Genomic DNA, 13,896 nt, shown 5'->3' on the forward strand with positions numbered 1-13,896 from the left:
GAGAGAGAGAGAGAGAGAGAGAGAGAGAGAGAGAGAGAGAGAGAGAGAGAGAGAGAGAGAGTACCTACATGCTCTCAACAAATTCAATCCACACTCTGACAATCTATATTCCAGAGTAATGAAAAATCCCATAAATGTGACTGACAAGCCATTGTCAGACATCTCTGGAAGACCGAGTAATATGAGAAATGTTATCAAGGTAGAGAAGAGATGGAGGATAAAATGAGATAATAATATTTGTAAAGCACTTTACCAACCTTAAAGCTCTGTGTAAATACCAGCTTGACCTTGAATAACTTGCTCTGTTTCTTTAGCTATAAAATAAGGAAGTGAGACTAGATGGTCTCCACGTTCCCTTTCAGTTCTAAAGGCATCATCTCTATGCAATATGGCTGGAATGGGGAATTTCTGATATAAAAAAATTGCTTTCCCCAGTTCATATCAACTCTATATCACCTGGAGCCTTATAAATGACCATATAACTAGTATGTGTCAGTGGCAAGATTTGAATTCAGCTTATTCTAATTCTAAAGCTAGTTTGAGAACCACTACTCCCCACTACCTCTCAGTGATATTTTAGGATGTGCTGACTATAATGATGAAACTACGTTTCTTTTTTTCCCCCATCTCTTATTTTATCAGAATAGGGAATTCTCAGTGAAGGAATTATCTTGACTAATTCAAACTATCAGTTATGCTATAATCCATATACTTAGGAGAATTGCTTATGGTACTAAATGGTTAAATAATTTGCTTGGGTACTTGCACAGCCAGTAAGTATCAGAGTTGAAACTTGAACCACAGCTTGATTCCAAAGCCACCCTTTGGAGGGACCTGCCCTCTATTCATTATCCAAAGTTGCCTCTTATAGCCTGACATATAGTTTCCCAAAGTCTTAGAGTCAAAAAATCCCACGTGGATTGAGAAATTTGCCTTTTCCCTGCATGTGAATATGTGTGCATATGTAACATATAAGCATTATCAGAAAATGATACATGTTATTTATTTAATATGCAAAATATAAATAAAATATTGTCTTAAATGCACACATATGTGACAATACATATAAAATCCAATGGATTATAGAGACATATATAGTTTTGTACTACATATGTGCATATATCACATGTAGGCATAGATGTATATATACATACATGCATGCATAGATATAGATATGGCCTATAGACACATACATATATGTGTGCATAAAGATACCCATATATGTTCATATATGCTTATATACAAAACTATATATTATATACAATTATAATACATTGGGTTGTATGTGTTTATCATATATATGTACATTTAAAACATCCATATTTTTACAAGATACAGCAACCATTCCTATTAAAAACACTTTAGAGCATAAGAAAAGAGGGCATTCCTTAAAATGATAAGTAGTATCTATCTAAAACCATCAGCAAATGTTATATGTAATGAGGACAAGCTATAAGCCTTCCCAATAAAATCATGGGTGAAGCAAAGATGTCCATTATCACCACTATTATTCAGTATGGTACTAGAAATACTATAGAAATTGCTATAGCAATGAGAAGGAAAAAAAATGAAGGAATTAGAATAGGCAATGAGGAAAGAAAACTACCACTCTTTGCAAATGATATGATAGTATAATTAGAGAACTCTAGAGCATCAACTAAAAAATTACCTGAAATAATTAACATTAGCAAAGTAGCAGGATATAAAATAAACCCACATAAATCATGATTTCTTTACATGACCAATAAAGTCCAGCAGCAAGAGATAGAGAAACTCCATTTAAATAATTGTAAGAAGTATATAAAATACTTAGGAGTCTAGCTGCCAAGACAGACCCAGAAACTGTATGAACACAATAACAAAACACAAAGATAAAGCCAGGTTTAAACAATTGAAAAATATAAATTGCTCATGATAGGCCAAGGCAATATATTAAAAATGACAATTCTGCCTAAAAGTATTTTCCTATTCAGAGCCATACCAATCAAATTACCAAAAAATTATTTTATAGAGGTAGAAAAAATAACAGCGAAATTCACCTTGAAGAAAACAAGGTCAAGAATATCAAGGGAATTAGTGAAAAAAAAATACAAAGGAAGGTAGCCTAACAATACCAGATCTCAAACTATATTATAAAGTCATAATCATCAAAACTATCTGGTAATGCTCAAGAAACAGAGTGGTAGATCAATGGAATAGATTAGGTACACAAGAAAGAGTAGTCAATAAACACAGTAACCTAGTGTTTGATAAACCCAAAGACCAAATGGAATAAGAACTCAGTATTTGACAAAAACTGCTGGGAAAACTAGAATACAATAGGACACAAACTAGGTATAGACCAATTATCTCATACCATATGCCAAGATAAAGTCAAAATAGGTGCATGATTTAGACATAAAGGGTGATACCATAAGCAAATTAGAAGAGCAAGGAATAGTCTACCTGTCATATCTATGGGGAGGGGAAGAATTCATGACCAAATAAGAGATAGAGAGCATTTCAAAATGCAAAATAGATAATTTTGATTATATTAAAAAAAGTTTTTGTACAAACAAAACCAATACAACCAAGATTAGAAGAAAAGCAGAAAACTGGGAAGCAATCTTTATAGCAAGTGTCTCTGATAAAGGCCTCACTTCTCAAATACATAGAAAACTGACTCAAATTTATAAGAATACAGATGTAAGTCATTCCCCAAATGATAAATGATCAAAGGATATGAACAGGCAGTTTTCATATGAAGAAATCAAAGCTATCTGTAGGCATATATGAAAAAGTGCTCTAAATCACTTTTGATTGTTGGAATTGTGAACTAATCCAATCATTATGAAAAAAATTTGGAATTATGCCCAAAGAGCAACCAAACTGTGCATACTTTTTGATACAGCAATACTACTACGTAAGGTCTGTAACCCAAAGAGATCATTAAAAAAATGGAAAAGGACCTATGTGTGCTAATTCAGTCCTTTTTGTGGTGGCAAAATATTGGAAACTGAGGGGATGCCCATCAATTGGGGAATTACTGAAGAAGCTGTGGTCTATGAATGTAATAGAATACTATTGTGCTATAAGAAACGATGAACAGGCAGATTTCAGAAAATACTGGAAAGACTTGTACAAACTGATGCAAAGTGAAATGAGCAGAACCAGGAGAACTTTGCATACCATATCAGCAACATTATGTGATGATTAATAATGAATGAGTCAGCTCTTCCTAGCAAGACAATGACCCAAGACAAGCACAAAGGTCTCAGGAAGGAAATATTATCCATATCCAGATAAAGAACTAATCAACTCTGAATGCAGATCAAAGCATTTTTCACTTACTTTATTCTTTCTTGTGGTTTTTTTCTTTCAATTTGTTTCTTCTTTCACAACTGTGACTAATATGGAAATGTGTTTTATGTGATAGCACATGTATAAACTATATTAAACTGTCTATCATTTTCAAAAGGGGAAGGGAGAGAAAAATTTGGAACTCAAAATCTTGTAAAAAAATGAATGTTAAAAATTGTCTTCACAAGTAACTAGGGAAAAATAAAATACTATTAAAACATTAATATTTTTATTTTTAAAATCAGGAATCATAAGGAGAAAGTTTATTCAATGTAATTTTAGCTCTTTTGCACTAATCTTTTCTATCTGTATTCTATTATACCGTGTGTTGTTATTTTTTTCCATAATTGAATTTACTGGGCAAATAAGGCAAGATTTAGTTTCACAGCTGGTCAGTAGCTGATAAAACTGTCAGCTGGCATCCATAATTGACTTTACTATACTTTTACAGACCCATTTTTCTCTTTGAATTAATTTCTTATAATTTTACACACATTGTCAAGAATCAAGGTTGTTCAATCTAGAAAATAAAATTTTAAATGATCTCCAGATACACATATGCATTTTGATGGTATCTGATTCCATGCCTGAAAAATCTTTTTTCCCCTCAAAATGATCACTTTTACACTTTTTATTTTGCTTTTACAAAAAAAGATTTCATTTTACTCTCTGGTGTGTCAAATTTAATAGTGAGAACAAGTAATCAGGATGGTCATTTTTATAACCTAATCTTTCCATTTCCAGGATCAAGCATTTGAATACATCCCAGATTAATGAACCAATTTTATTAACCATATTGGCAATTTCAAGATGTTAAAGACTTTCATCATAGTATTTCCTCAGAGACCTATATTTGCTGCTAAAAGGAACAAATAAATCTGGGCAGCCTGCCTTTTGTGCAGAAAGTACTCTTCCATACCTACATTCTCAGGTCATAAACCATCAAAACAGGATTCATCCATACCAATGTCAAAACCACTGGGATCACTGCCAACAATAATGCTGTAATGGTAACACAACAAAGGGAAGTACCAAGGAAGTCAATGATGCAGTCAGGAAGTTTGCTTTTTTCATTCCCTTTTTGTGTGTGAGACATATGTACATATGCACATGCACACATACTACAATACATGTATACATGTGGACACCTTTGTTCATGTGTGTATATGTATGCACATGTGTGTGAATGCATGTGATTTTGCTTAAATATACACATTTATAAAGCTGCCCAGCTAAAGTGCTATTAACTTTCAAAAGCACTTTCTCAAAATCTAAGAATGGTACTCAAAACTCCTACTATTAAGGAATTACCTTCTTTCTAAGAGTTCACTTGAACTTAATAAGAAGAGAATGAAGATAGGTTATATAGATTGAGAAACCATCTTTTCCTTTGGGCACTGGAGCTTCTAAACCCTTTGAGTGAGAAATAAGAATTTTCAGACTGCTTCCTATTTGAAACTAAGCATAACGAAATGTTTCTAATAATGCAGGCAACACCAAGGTCAGCATTTCAAATCACTGGTTAACTAACATTATATTACAACAATTTTAGTCAAGAGAGAAATTATAGTTCACAAATCCTAATAGAGCTAGTCACTTATTCAAAATATACTTTAAGTGAAATGCCTAAAAGAGGTATCCTCTGTAAAAATCACATACTTTTATTAATGCATCCCAAGGGGCATTATGATTCAGTTGTGGTTTCTTGTCAGTATTCTGGGCTTTTTAAGTTCCCACAGTCATATGCTGCAGTGGTTTCTAGCATAGATTTTTGTCTAAAGTAGTTCTTGCCATAATGAAAGACTATTATGTCTTAAGACCTACTTTATCCCTCACTTGTTACTGATTAACAAGCACAAGACCTTTCTTGCATAGGATGGAAGAGGATAGAATAGGATCCTATTAAAATCTGGATGACTCTGGAGATTGAAAATCCAAAAACCCATTCTCAAATGACCCTCACCTTAAAAAAAGGAATAGCTCTGTACTTAAAATAACTACATTGGGGTAAACTGAAGAACCTTATGTCATTCATTAAATATCATGTGGTTTATCTGAATTACAATTTTATTTCTGTCTTAATGCAAACTATATAGAAGACACTATAAAAATATGTTCTGAGCTATTTTTGGGGTCCAAGTGTGACATAATAGAATTCCTTACTGCCCTCTACTTCATATAATCTGTGAAATAATTCAGAAAAATTTAAAAACACCATTAAGGAAAAATTTCACAATTCAGTGGAGAAAGGCATAAATATTAAATTAAGCCTTCTCAGATCATGATGCAATAAAAATTATATGTAATAAAGGACCATGGAAAGATAGACTAAAAACTAATTGGAAACTAAATAATTTAATCCTAAAGAATGAGTGGGTCAAACAAGAAATTATAGAAACCATCATTTATTCAAGAGAATGGCAATAATGAAACAACATACCAAAATTTGTGGGATGCAGTAAAAGCAGTTCTTAGGGGAAGTTTTATATCCTCACTGAATGCATACATGAATAAAATAGAGAAAATGGAGGTTAATGAATTGGGCTTGCAACTGAAAAAGCTAGAAAAAGAACAAATTGAAAATCCCCAATTAAATACTAAATTAGAAATAATGAAAACCAAGGGAAAGATTAATAAAATTGAAATTAATAAAACTATTAAATTCATAAATAAAACTAGGAGCTAGTTTATTTAAAAAACAATAAAATTGATAGACCTTTATCAATATGATAAGAAAAAGAAAGAGGAAAACCAAATTACAAGTATCAAAAATTAAAAAGGTGAGCCTTCCTCCAATGAAGAGGAAATTAAAACAATAATTGGGAATTATTTTGACCAATTGTAAGCATATAAATTTGACAATCTTAGTGAAATGGATGAATATTTACAAAAATAAAAGTTGCCCAGATTAACTGAAGAGGAAGTAAATTACTTAAATAACCCCATCTCAGAAAAAGAAATAAAAAAAGTCATCAATGAACTCGCTAGGAAAAATTCTCCAGGGCCAGATGGATTTACTAATGCAAACATTTAAAGAACAATTCCAATATTTTGCAAACTATGTAGGAAAACCAGAGAAGGAGTCCTAAAAAATACTTTTTTATGACACAAATATAGTACTTCTACCTAAATCAGGAAGAAACAAAATGGAGAAAGAAAATTATAGACCAATTTCCATCATGAATATAGATGCAAAAATTTTAAATAAAATATTAGAAAAAAGACTACAGCAATTTATCACAATTTGATCAGGTAGGATTTATTCCAGGAATGCAAGGATGGTTCAATATTAGGAAAACTATCAGTATAAATGATCATATCAACAACAAAACTAGCAGAAACCATATGATTATCTCAATAGATGAAGAAAAGGCTTTCTGACAAAATACAACACTATTCCTTCTTAAAATCACTAGAAAGCATAGGAATAAGTAGAGTCTTCCTTAACATAATAAGTAGTATCTATATAAAACCATCAGCAAGTATTATATGTAATGAGGATAAGCATTTCCAGTAAGATCAGGGGTGAAACAAGGATGTCCACTATCATTCCTGTTATTCAGTTTGGCACTAGGAATGTTAGCTTTAGCAATAATGAAAGAAAAGGAAATTGAAGGAAGCAAATTAGGCAAAGAAGAGACTAAGCTATTACTCTTTGAAGATGATATGATGATATACTTGGAGAATCAAGCAAAAAAGTACTTGAGACAATAAATAAATTTGGCAAAGTAGCAGGATATAAAATAAACCCATTTAAATCCTCAGCATTCCTACATATTTCTAATGAAATCCACCAGCAAGAGATAGAAAGAGAAATCCCATTTAAAGTTAGTGTAGACATTATAAAATATTGAGGGATGTACATGCCAAAACAAACCCAGGACCTATATGAACACAATTACAAAACACTTTTCTACAAATAAAGTCAGATCTAAATAACTGGGAAAACATCAATTGCTCCTGGCTAGGTTAAGCTAATATAATAAAAATAAAAATTTTACCTAAATTAAATTACATATTTAGTGCCATACCAATCAATCTACCAAAAATTCTTTTTATAGAGTTAGAAAAAAAATAGTAACAAAATTCATTTGGAAGAGCAAAAGGTCCAGAATATCAAGGGAATTAATGAAAAGAAATGCTAGGGAAGGTGGCCTAGCCATACCAGATTTTAATCTGTATTATAAAGCAGCAGTCATCAGAACTACTTGGTACTGCCTGAGGAATAAAGTAGTGGATCAGCACGAGACTCAGCATTCAATGACTATAGTAATCTACTGTTATATAAACCCAAAGATCCCAGTTTTGGGGACAAGAACTCACTGTTTGACAAAAACTGCTGGGAAAACTGGAATATATATGGCAAAAACTGGGCATAGACCAATATCTTACACAGTATAACAAAATCAAGTAGAAATGGGTGCATGATCTAGATATAAAGGCTGATACTATAAGCAATCTGGGAAAGCAAGGAATAGTTTACCTGTCAGATTTGTGGAGAAGAGATTTTATAACCAAACAAGAGTTAGAGAGCATTATGAATGCAAAATAGATAATTTTGATTACATTAAATTGAAAAGTTTCTGTACAAATAAAGCCAATGTAACCAAGATAAAGAGGAAAGTGGAAAATTGGGAAAGAATTTTTATAACCAGTGTCTCTGATAAAGGCCTCATTTCTAAAATATACGGAGTGGGGCGGCCAGGTAGCACAGCAAGTAAAAGCACCATCCCCAGAGTCGGGATGACCTGAGATCGAATACGGGCTCAGACCCTTAGCACCCACCCAGAAAAACCTGGCTGTGTAACCTTGAGCAAGTTACTTAACCCCAATTGCTTAGGGGTGGCCAGGTGGCTCAGCGAATAAGAACACCAGCCCCAGAGTCGGGATGACCTGGGATTGAATTCGGGCTCAGATACTTAGCACCACACCCAGAAATAACTGGCCATGTAACCTTGAGCAAGTTACTTAACCCAATTGCTTAAAAAAAAAAGAAAATATTCAGAGAACTGAGTTAAATCTATAAGAATACAAGTCATTCCCCAATTGATAAATGGTCAAAATATATGAACAGGCAGTTTTCAGAGGAATAAATTAAAGATATCTATACGCATATGAAAAAATGCTCTAAATAACTATTTATTAGAGAAATGCACATCAAAATGACTCTGAATTACCACATCTCAGCGGTCAGATTGGCTAAGATGACAAAACAGGAAAATGATAAATGCTGGAGATGATATGGAAAGATTGGAACACGTTTTAGTGGAGTTGTGAACTGATTCAAGCATTCTGGAGAGCAATCTGGAACTATAAATAAGTACTGGAACTATAAATAAGGAGCTATAAATAAGTGCATACATACCTTTTGACCCAGCAATACCACTTATAGGATCATATCCCAAAGAGCTTATAGAAGTGGGAATAGGACCCATATACACAAAAATTATTTATAGCAGCTCTTTATGTGGTGGCAAAGAATTGGAAATCAAGGGGGTACCCATCGATTGGGTGGCTAAACAAGTTGTGGTATATGAATGTAATGGAATACTATTGTGCTATAAGAAATGAGGATCAGGCAGACTTCATAATAACCTGGAGAGTTTTATATAAAACTGATGTTGAGTGAAAAGAGCAAAATCAGGATAAATTTGTACACATTTTGTGTACACATAAAATTGTACACACACCACAACGTATGTGTGATGACTAATTTTGATAGACTGGGCCCCTCTCAGCAATGCAGGTTTATAAGACAACTCCAGAAGACTCATGATTGAAAGAGATATCCCCATCCAGAGAAAGAACTACAGAATCTGAATGTGGACTGAAGCAAACTACTTGCTCTCTCTCTTTTTTGTTTTGTTTTGTTTCCTCTTTCTCATTGCTCACTCAATTGGTTATAATCCTTCTTTACAACCTGGCTAATGTTTAATGTGAAGGTATTTGTAGATCCTATATTTGATTCCATGCTGCCATGGGGGTGTAGGGGGGAGGAGGGAGGAGAAGGAGTGAGAGAATTTGAAACTCAAGGGATTGTGGAACTGAATGTTGTAAAGTAAAAATTTAACTTTTTAAGTTAAAAAATAAAATAAAACACCATTAAGCATCACTGATTATATTTTGCAAAAGAATCAACAGGCTAGAGAAGTCACTGCTTATTGTATTCTAGACTTATGTTCTAGGCCCAAAAATAATTTTCAGACCATGTTAATGCCATGTTTTAAGATTGCTCTTTTGGTACAGCTGTCTACTTGAGGTTCTCTTAATTGAACTAAAAATCTGAGGACAGTATTGTCAGTTGTAAAAAATTCTTTCAGCAATTAAATTAGCAGTTTCTAATAACCATGCTGTACATATGATAGTTCTTGCCAACAGTTAAAAGTATATAGGAAATGTGTGTTCCTCAATATCTGCAAATCATTTAGGTATGCCAACCCCTGTTCAAAGTACAAATGTTTTTCATAGGGGATAAAGAATACTGAATTCAAATTCAAAATTAAACTACTTTGAGTGAGTCTGACTTTTGAATTCCATTAGAAGGAAGTCTCTTGTTCTAATAGTTTCTGTCATTTGGCAACAGGTGATCTTGATTATTACATTAACATAATATAAAAGTTTCATAGTTCCATTATATTCAAAGAATCACCAGCAAGCTATCTCTGCATGCTACAGTATTTGCAACAACACTCACAGATGGCTGTGAGTACAAGATGGAAATAAAGACTTGGTGTTTTGCATTAGTAATTAGTAAAGATAACTTTCCAAGAGTTTTCTTGAAAATGGAATTGTCAAAGTTATTGAGTGTTGAAGATTAATCACTCAGATGACTTCAAGAATGATGATTCACTCAACAGTAACAGGAAAATCTACATGAAGGATGGGGTTCAGGAAAAAGATAATGAGTTCTGTTTTGGATATGTTGAGTTTTACATGACTCTGGAGCATCTTGTTTAAAATGTCCAATATGTAGTTGGTGATGTGGGACTATACTCAGTAAAAGACATTGAGCCTGGCTATTTAGATCCAGGAATCATTTAGATAGAGATAAGAGCTGAGCCCATGGGAATAGGAGAACTGATGAGAGAGAGAATGAGAGAGAGAAAGAGCACATAAAGAGAAAAAAAGGCAAGATCTCAGGGAGAGACAGACTTGGGATGCACTCAATTAGTCAGTGTAACATGGTTTATGAGTCAATAAAGGATATTGCAAAGTAGCCATCAGATAAGTAAAAGTAGAACCAAGAGAAAACATTGTCCGGAAAACCCAGAGGAGAGACAGTAACCAGGAGGAGAGGTAGTCAAGAGTATCAAATGGAGCAGAGATCCCAAAGAAGAATAGGAATGAGAACTGGTCATTCAGTTTGATAGCTCATTGGAAAGTTTGGAGACAACAGTTTCAGTTGAATGATGACGTTAGAAGCCAGAATTCAAGAAGTTTAAGAAGACAGTAAGGGAAAGAAAGTTGAGGCACAGCTTTCCCAAGGACTTTACCCGTGAAAGATAAGAGAATTGCAATGTTTACCTAAGTGACATTGGCAAAAGTCATGTGCTTTCATAATACTTTATACCTTTCTTCTGGTGCTGCACTTTATTTTAGTGTGTGTCTGTGTGTGTGTGTGTGTGTGATATTTGTGCATATATCTCATCTATCCTTCCAAATTGTGAGCTTCTTTTGGAAGAGAATATACCTCATTTATCTTTGTACCCATCTCAGCATGTAAGAATTCAATAAATGCTGAAGGAATCTATGGATGAAAGACATGAATCCTTCACAAAGACATTTCTTTTTATCATTACAAGGAGGCAAGAACTCATTATTTATATCATTAAAATAGGCCAACAAAAGAAAAGTGTTCAACAGATTCTCAAGGGTAATTCCTGAGAACTAGGTACTTACAAGGGGAAACCAGAATCATTCCACCTGCTTTCGATGCTTTTACCACTGATGTCCTTGACCCATTTGTACACAGCTGGTGTGCTACATTCACTGTGGCTGTAAGGGGCCCTAAATTTTAGCTACCAGCAAGGGAAAAAAAGCAATGACAGGACATATCTAGAAGAAAAGAACTAGGGCTGAGCTCATAAGTTCCACTTGCTCCATCTAGGCCTCCCTTCAGGTTGACTTATATGGAAACCTGGGGAATTTATAGAAGTAGAAATAAATCTCATCAATCCAGTGCCACAGAGTTCCTTTGGAGTTTTACTAAGTGGCATATCAGGGATGTCTTGAAGGGATATACCAGGGGGTAGGACAGGGTTTCAAAAATATTTTCTACACCTAATGGTTTCTGTTGTCTTCTGCTGACTACCTAACTGGGTGGGGCTACATCACCTATCAAGAGAAAACTGTGATGACGGATTGTGCCAGCATAAGAATGTATTCCAGAAGTACAATCCAACCCAATCCAATAACAATCTAGTAAGCATTTATTAAGAGCTAGTCTGGGGCATGGGGGGGAATGCAAAGACCATGAGTATAACCCCCAAAAATATAATTCCTACTCTCAAGGGGTTTACATGCCTATGTAGGCATTTCCCCTGGACACAGAGCTGTTCTTAATATCAAAAGGCACTGAAGTACCAACTACTTATTACTCAAGATCAATGCCATCTATTGAAGGAACTTTGCACACTTGTAAAGAAGCCCTTATTATGACTATAGTCAGTCCATCAGATGAGAAATGAAGAGATAGAGAGCTGGTCCAGGGCACACTCCTAGCTCTGCATTCTGTATTCTGCCTTCCAATCAGAGGGCTCCCAGGGACAGAGGATACTGATGAAGCATGAGATCTGGCTGATGTGATTTTGCAGCATGATGTGGTTCATGATAGAGAAGATCAAAGGCATTCAGCCAGGTGGAAAATGAAGACAGTGAAATGAAGACTGCAGAAGTCATAAAGCTTCATACATACCTCTATTATTATGTTTTGTAAATCTAATTTACCAATCATAGGACTTTTATGATGCTCTTTTCTAAAAATAAGTCTAAATCCTTAAATCTATCAGCATTTATGTGTAACTGGAGTCTTTGGCTCAGTAATATAACTACATGTTTGTCTATGAGCTATAAGAATAATATATTTATGCTTCAAACCATGATAATATAGATATCAGATTATGCTATGCAACCATTAATAAAATTTTTATGTAATTTGACTCCAGAAAAGAACATGGAAATGTACCGCCTCCTTTTTTTTTTACAGAGTTAGTAGACTATGGGTGTAGAATATTGCATATATTGTCAGATTTAATTGATCTATTAGTATGATTTGTGTAATTGCTTGTATTTATCTTTTTTAGTTTTTTTTTTTTACCAAGAATGGCTCATTGAGGAGGTAGGTGGGAAAGATCTACTTGAAAATGAAAATTATACAAAAAGCAAAAAGTAATAATTTCATTTTAAGTTTTGATATTGACCTCCATGACTCACTGCTTAAACCTGAATAAATCACATGCTTTACTACCTAGGATTTTGATTGATCTTTATCCTGAACTGTGTGTGGCAGAGGTAGCCAAAAAATTTCTTGAGGAATTTCAAACCATAAACATGATTTATCTATGCATAAAGGATATATTTTTAAGAGAAAAACTTCATTGTTATTCCAGGAAATGATCATCACATTATATTATTTAAGCTGCCCATACTGGGGGTAAATATTGACCATTCATAAATGTAGTAGCAATAGGTCATGCCCTTAAAGTGAGATTTCTTAGAAAGTAAAAGTATGAAAAATATACTGAAAAATAACACCAATGATAAGGTACTTTAAGCTTTTATACAAGTCAGATATGGAGGAGAAAGGGGAATACGGCCTATATTCAGGTCAATAGAGCCCATCAGAGAATTTTTAATGGAAAAGAAGTGCACAGAACTGGTGTCTTGAGGCCTATAACTGATTCTGCTATCAGGGTATAGCATAAAGTGAGCTTAAAGTTAGAAGTTCTCAGTTGACTATAGACAAATAACTCGACCTCCCTCAATTTTCTCATTTGAAAATGGAGATAACTATATTTGAAACATCTACCTCATGGAATTGGTATGCTTTTTAAACCATAAAGCTTATATAAAAATGGGTTATTATCGTATTAAAATAATAATCAAAGACTGTAGTGCAAGTCATATACTCTGTGCTGACCTTCATGACCAGGATCAGTCTTTTCAAGATACTACAGTGTTGGACCACAATAGGCCTTGAGGCCTAAATCACAGATGGTCCGGAAAGTCTCATATTGCAGTGAAAAGAGTGTAAATTTTAGAATCCAAGTACATGAGTTTGAATCCTGGCTCCACCACTTTCCACTTCTGTGACTTTAGGTACATCACATCATTCCTCCCCGGGGCTCGGTTTCCTTAACTGTCAGATAAAGGAACTGAACTAGTTGATCTCTACAAGTTCTTCAAGCTCTAAATCTATGATTCTATGTAGCTTAGCTATATTAAATACCTGGAAAAGCTTTGCTCTTAAGGTGACTTGACAAAAGAAAAACTATTTATCTAGAGTTTTATGACTTTGGGGTGGGAGTGGGGAGTACTCAGCAAAGCCTCAAAGTGAAC

At 34.0% G+C, this 13,896-nt stretch overlaps 1 protein-coding gene across 1 annotated transcript in view; it reads right to left on the reverse strand.

The window, feature by feature from the left end:
* Nucleotides 1–13,896, reverse strand: part of CFAP47 (cilia and flagella associated protein 47) — a 963,244-nt gene that overhangs the window by 699,347 nt on the left and 250,001 nt on the right. The gene's annotated exons all lie outside the window — the stretch shown is intronic.

The sequence above is a fragment of the Petaurus breviceps genome, unplaced genomic scaffold (assembly GCF_028583685.1).
Source record: "Petaurus breviceps papuanus isolate PSGF00001 unplaced genomic scaffold, PetGlider_PUasm1.0 90603, whole genome shotgun sequence".
NCBI classification, from domain to species: domain Eukaryota; kingdom Metazoa; phylum Chordata; class Mammalia; order Diprotodontia; family Petauridae; genus Petaurus; species Petaurus breviceps.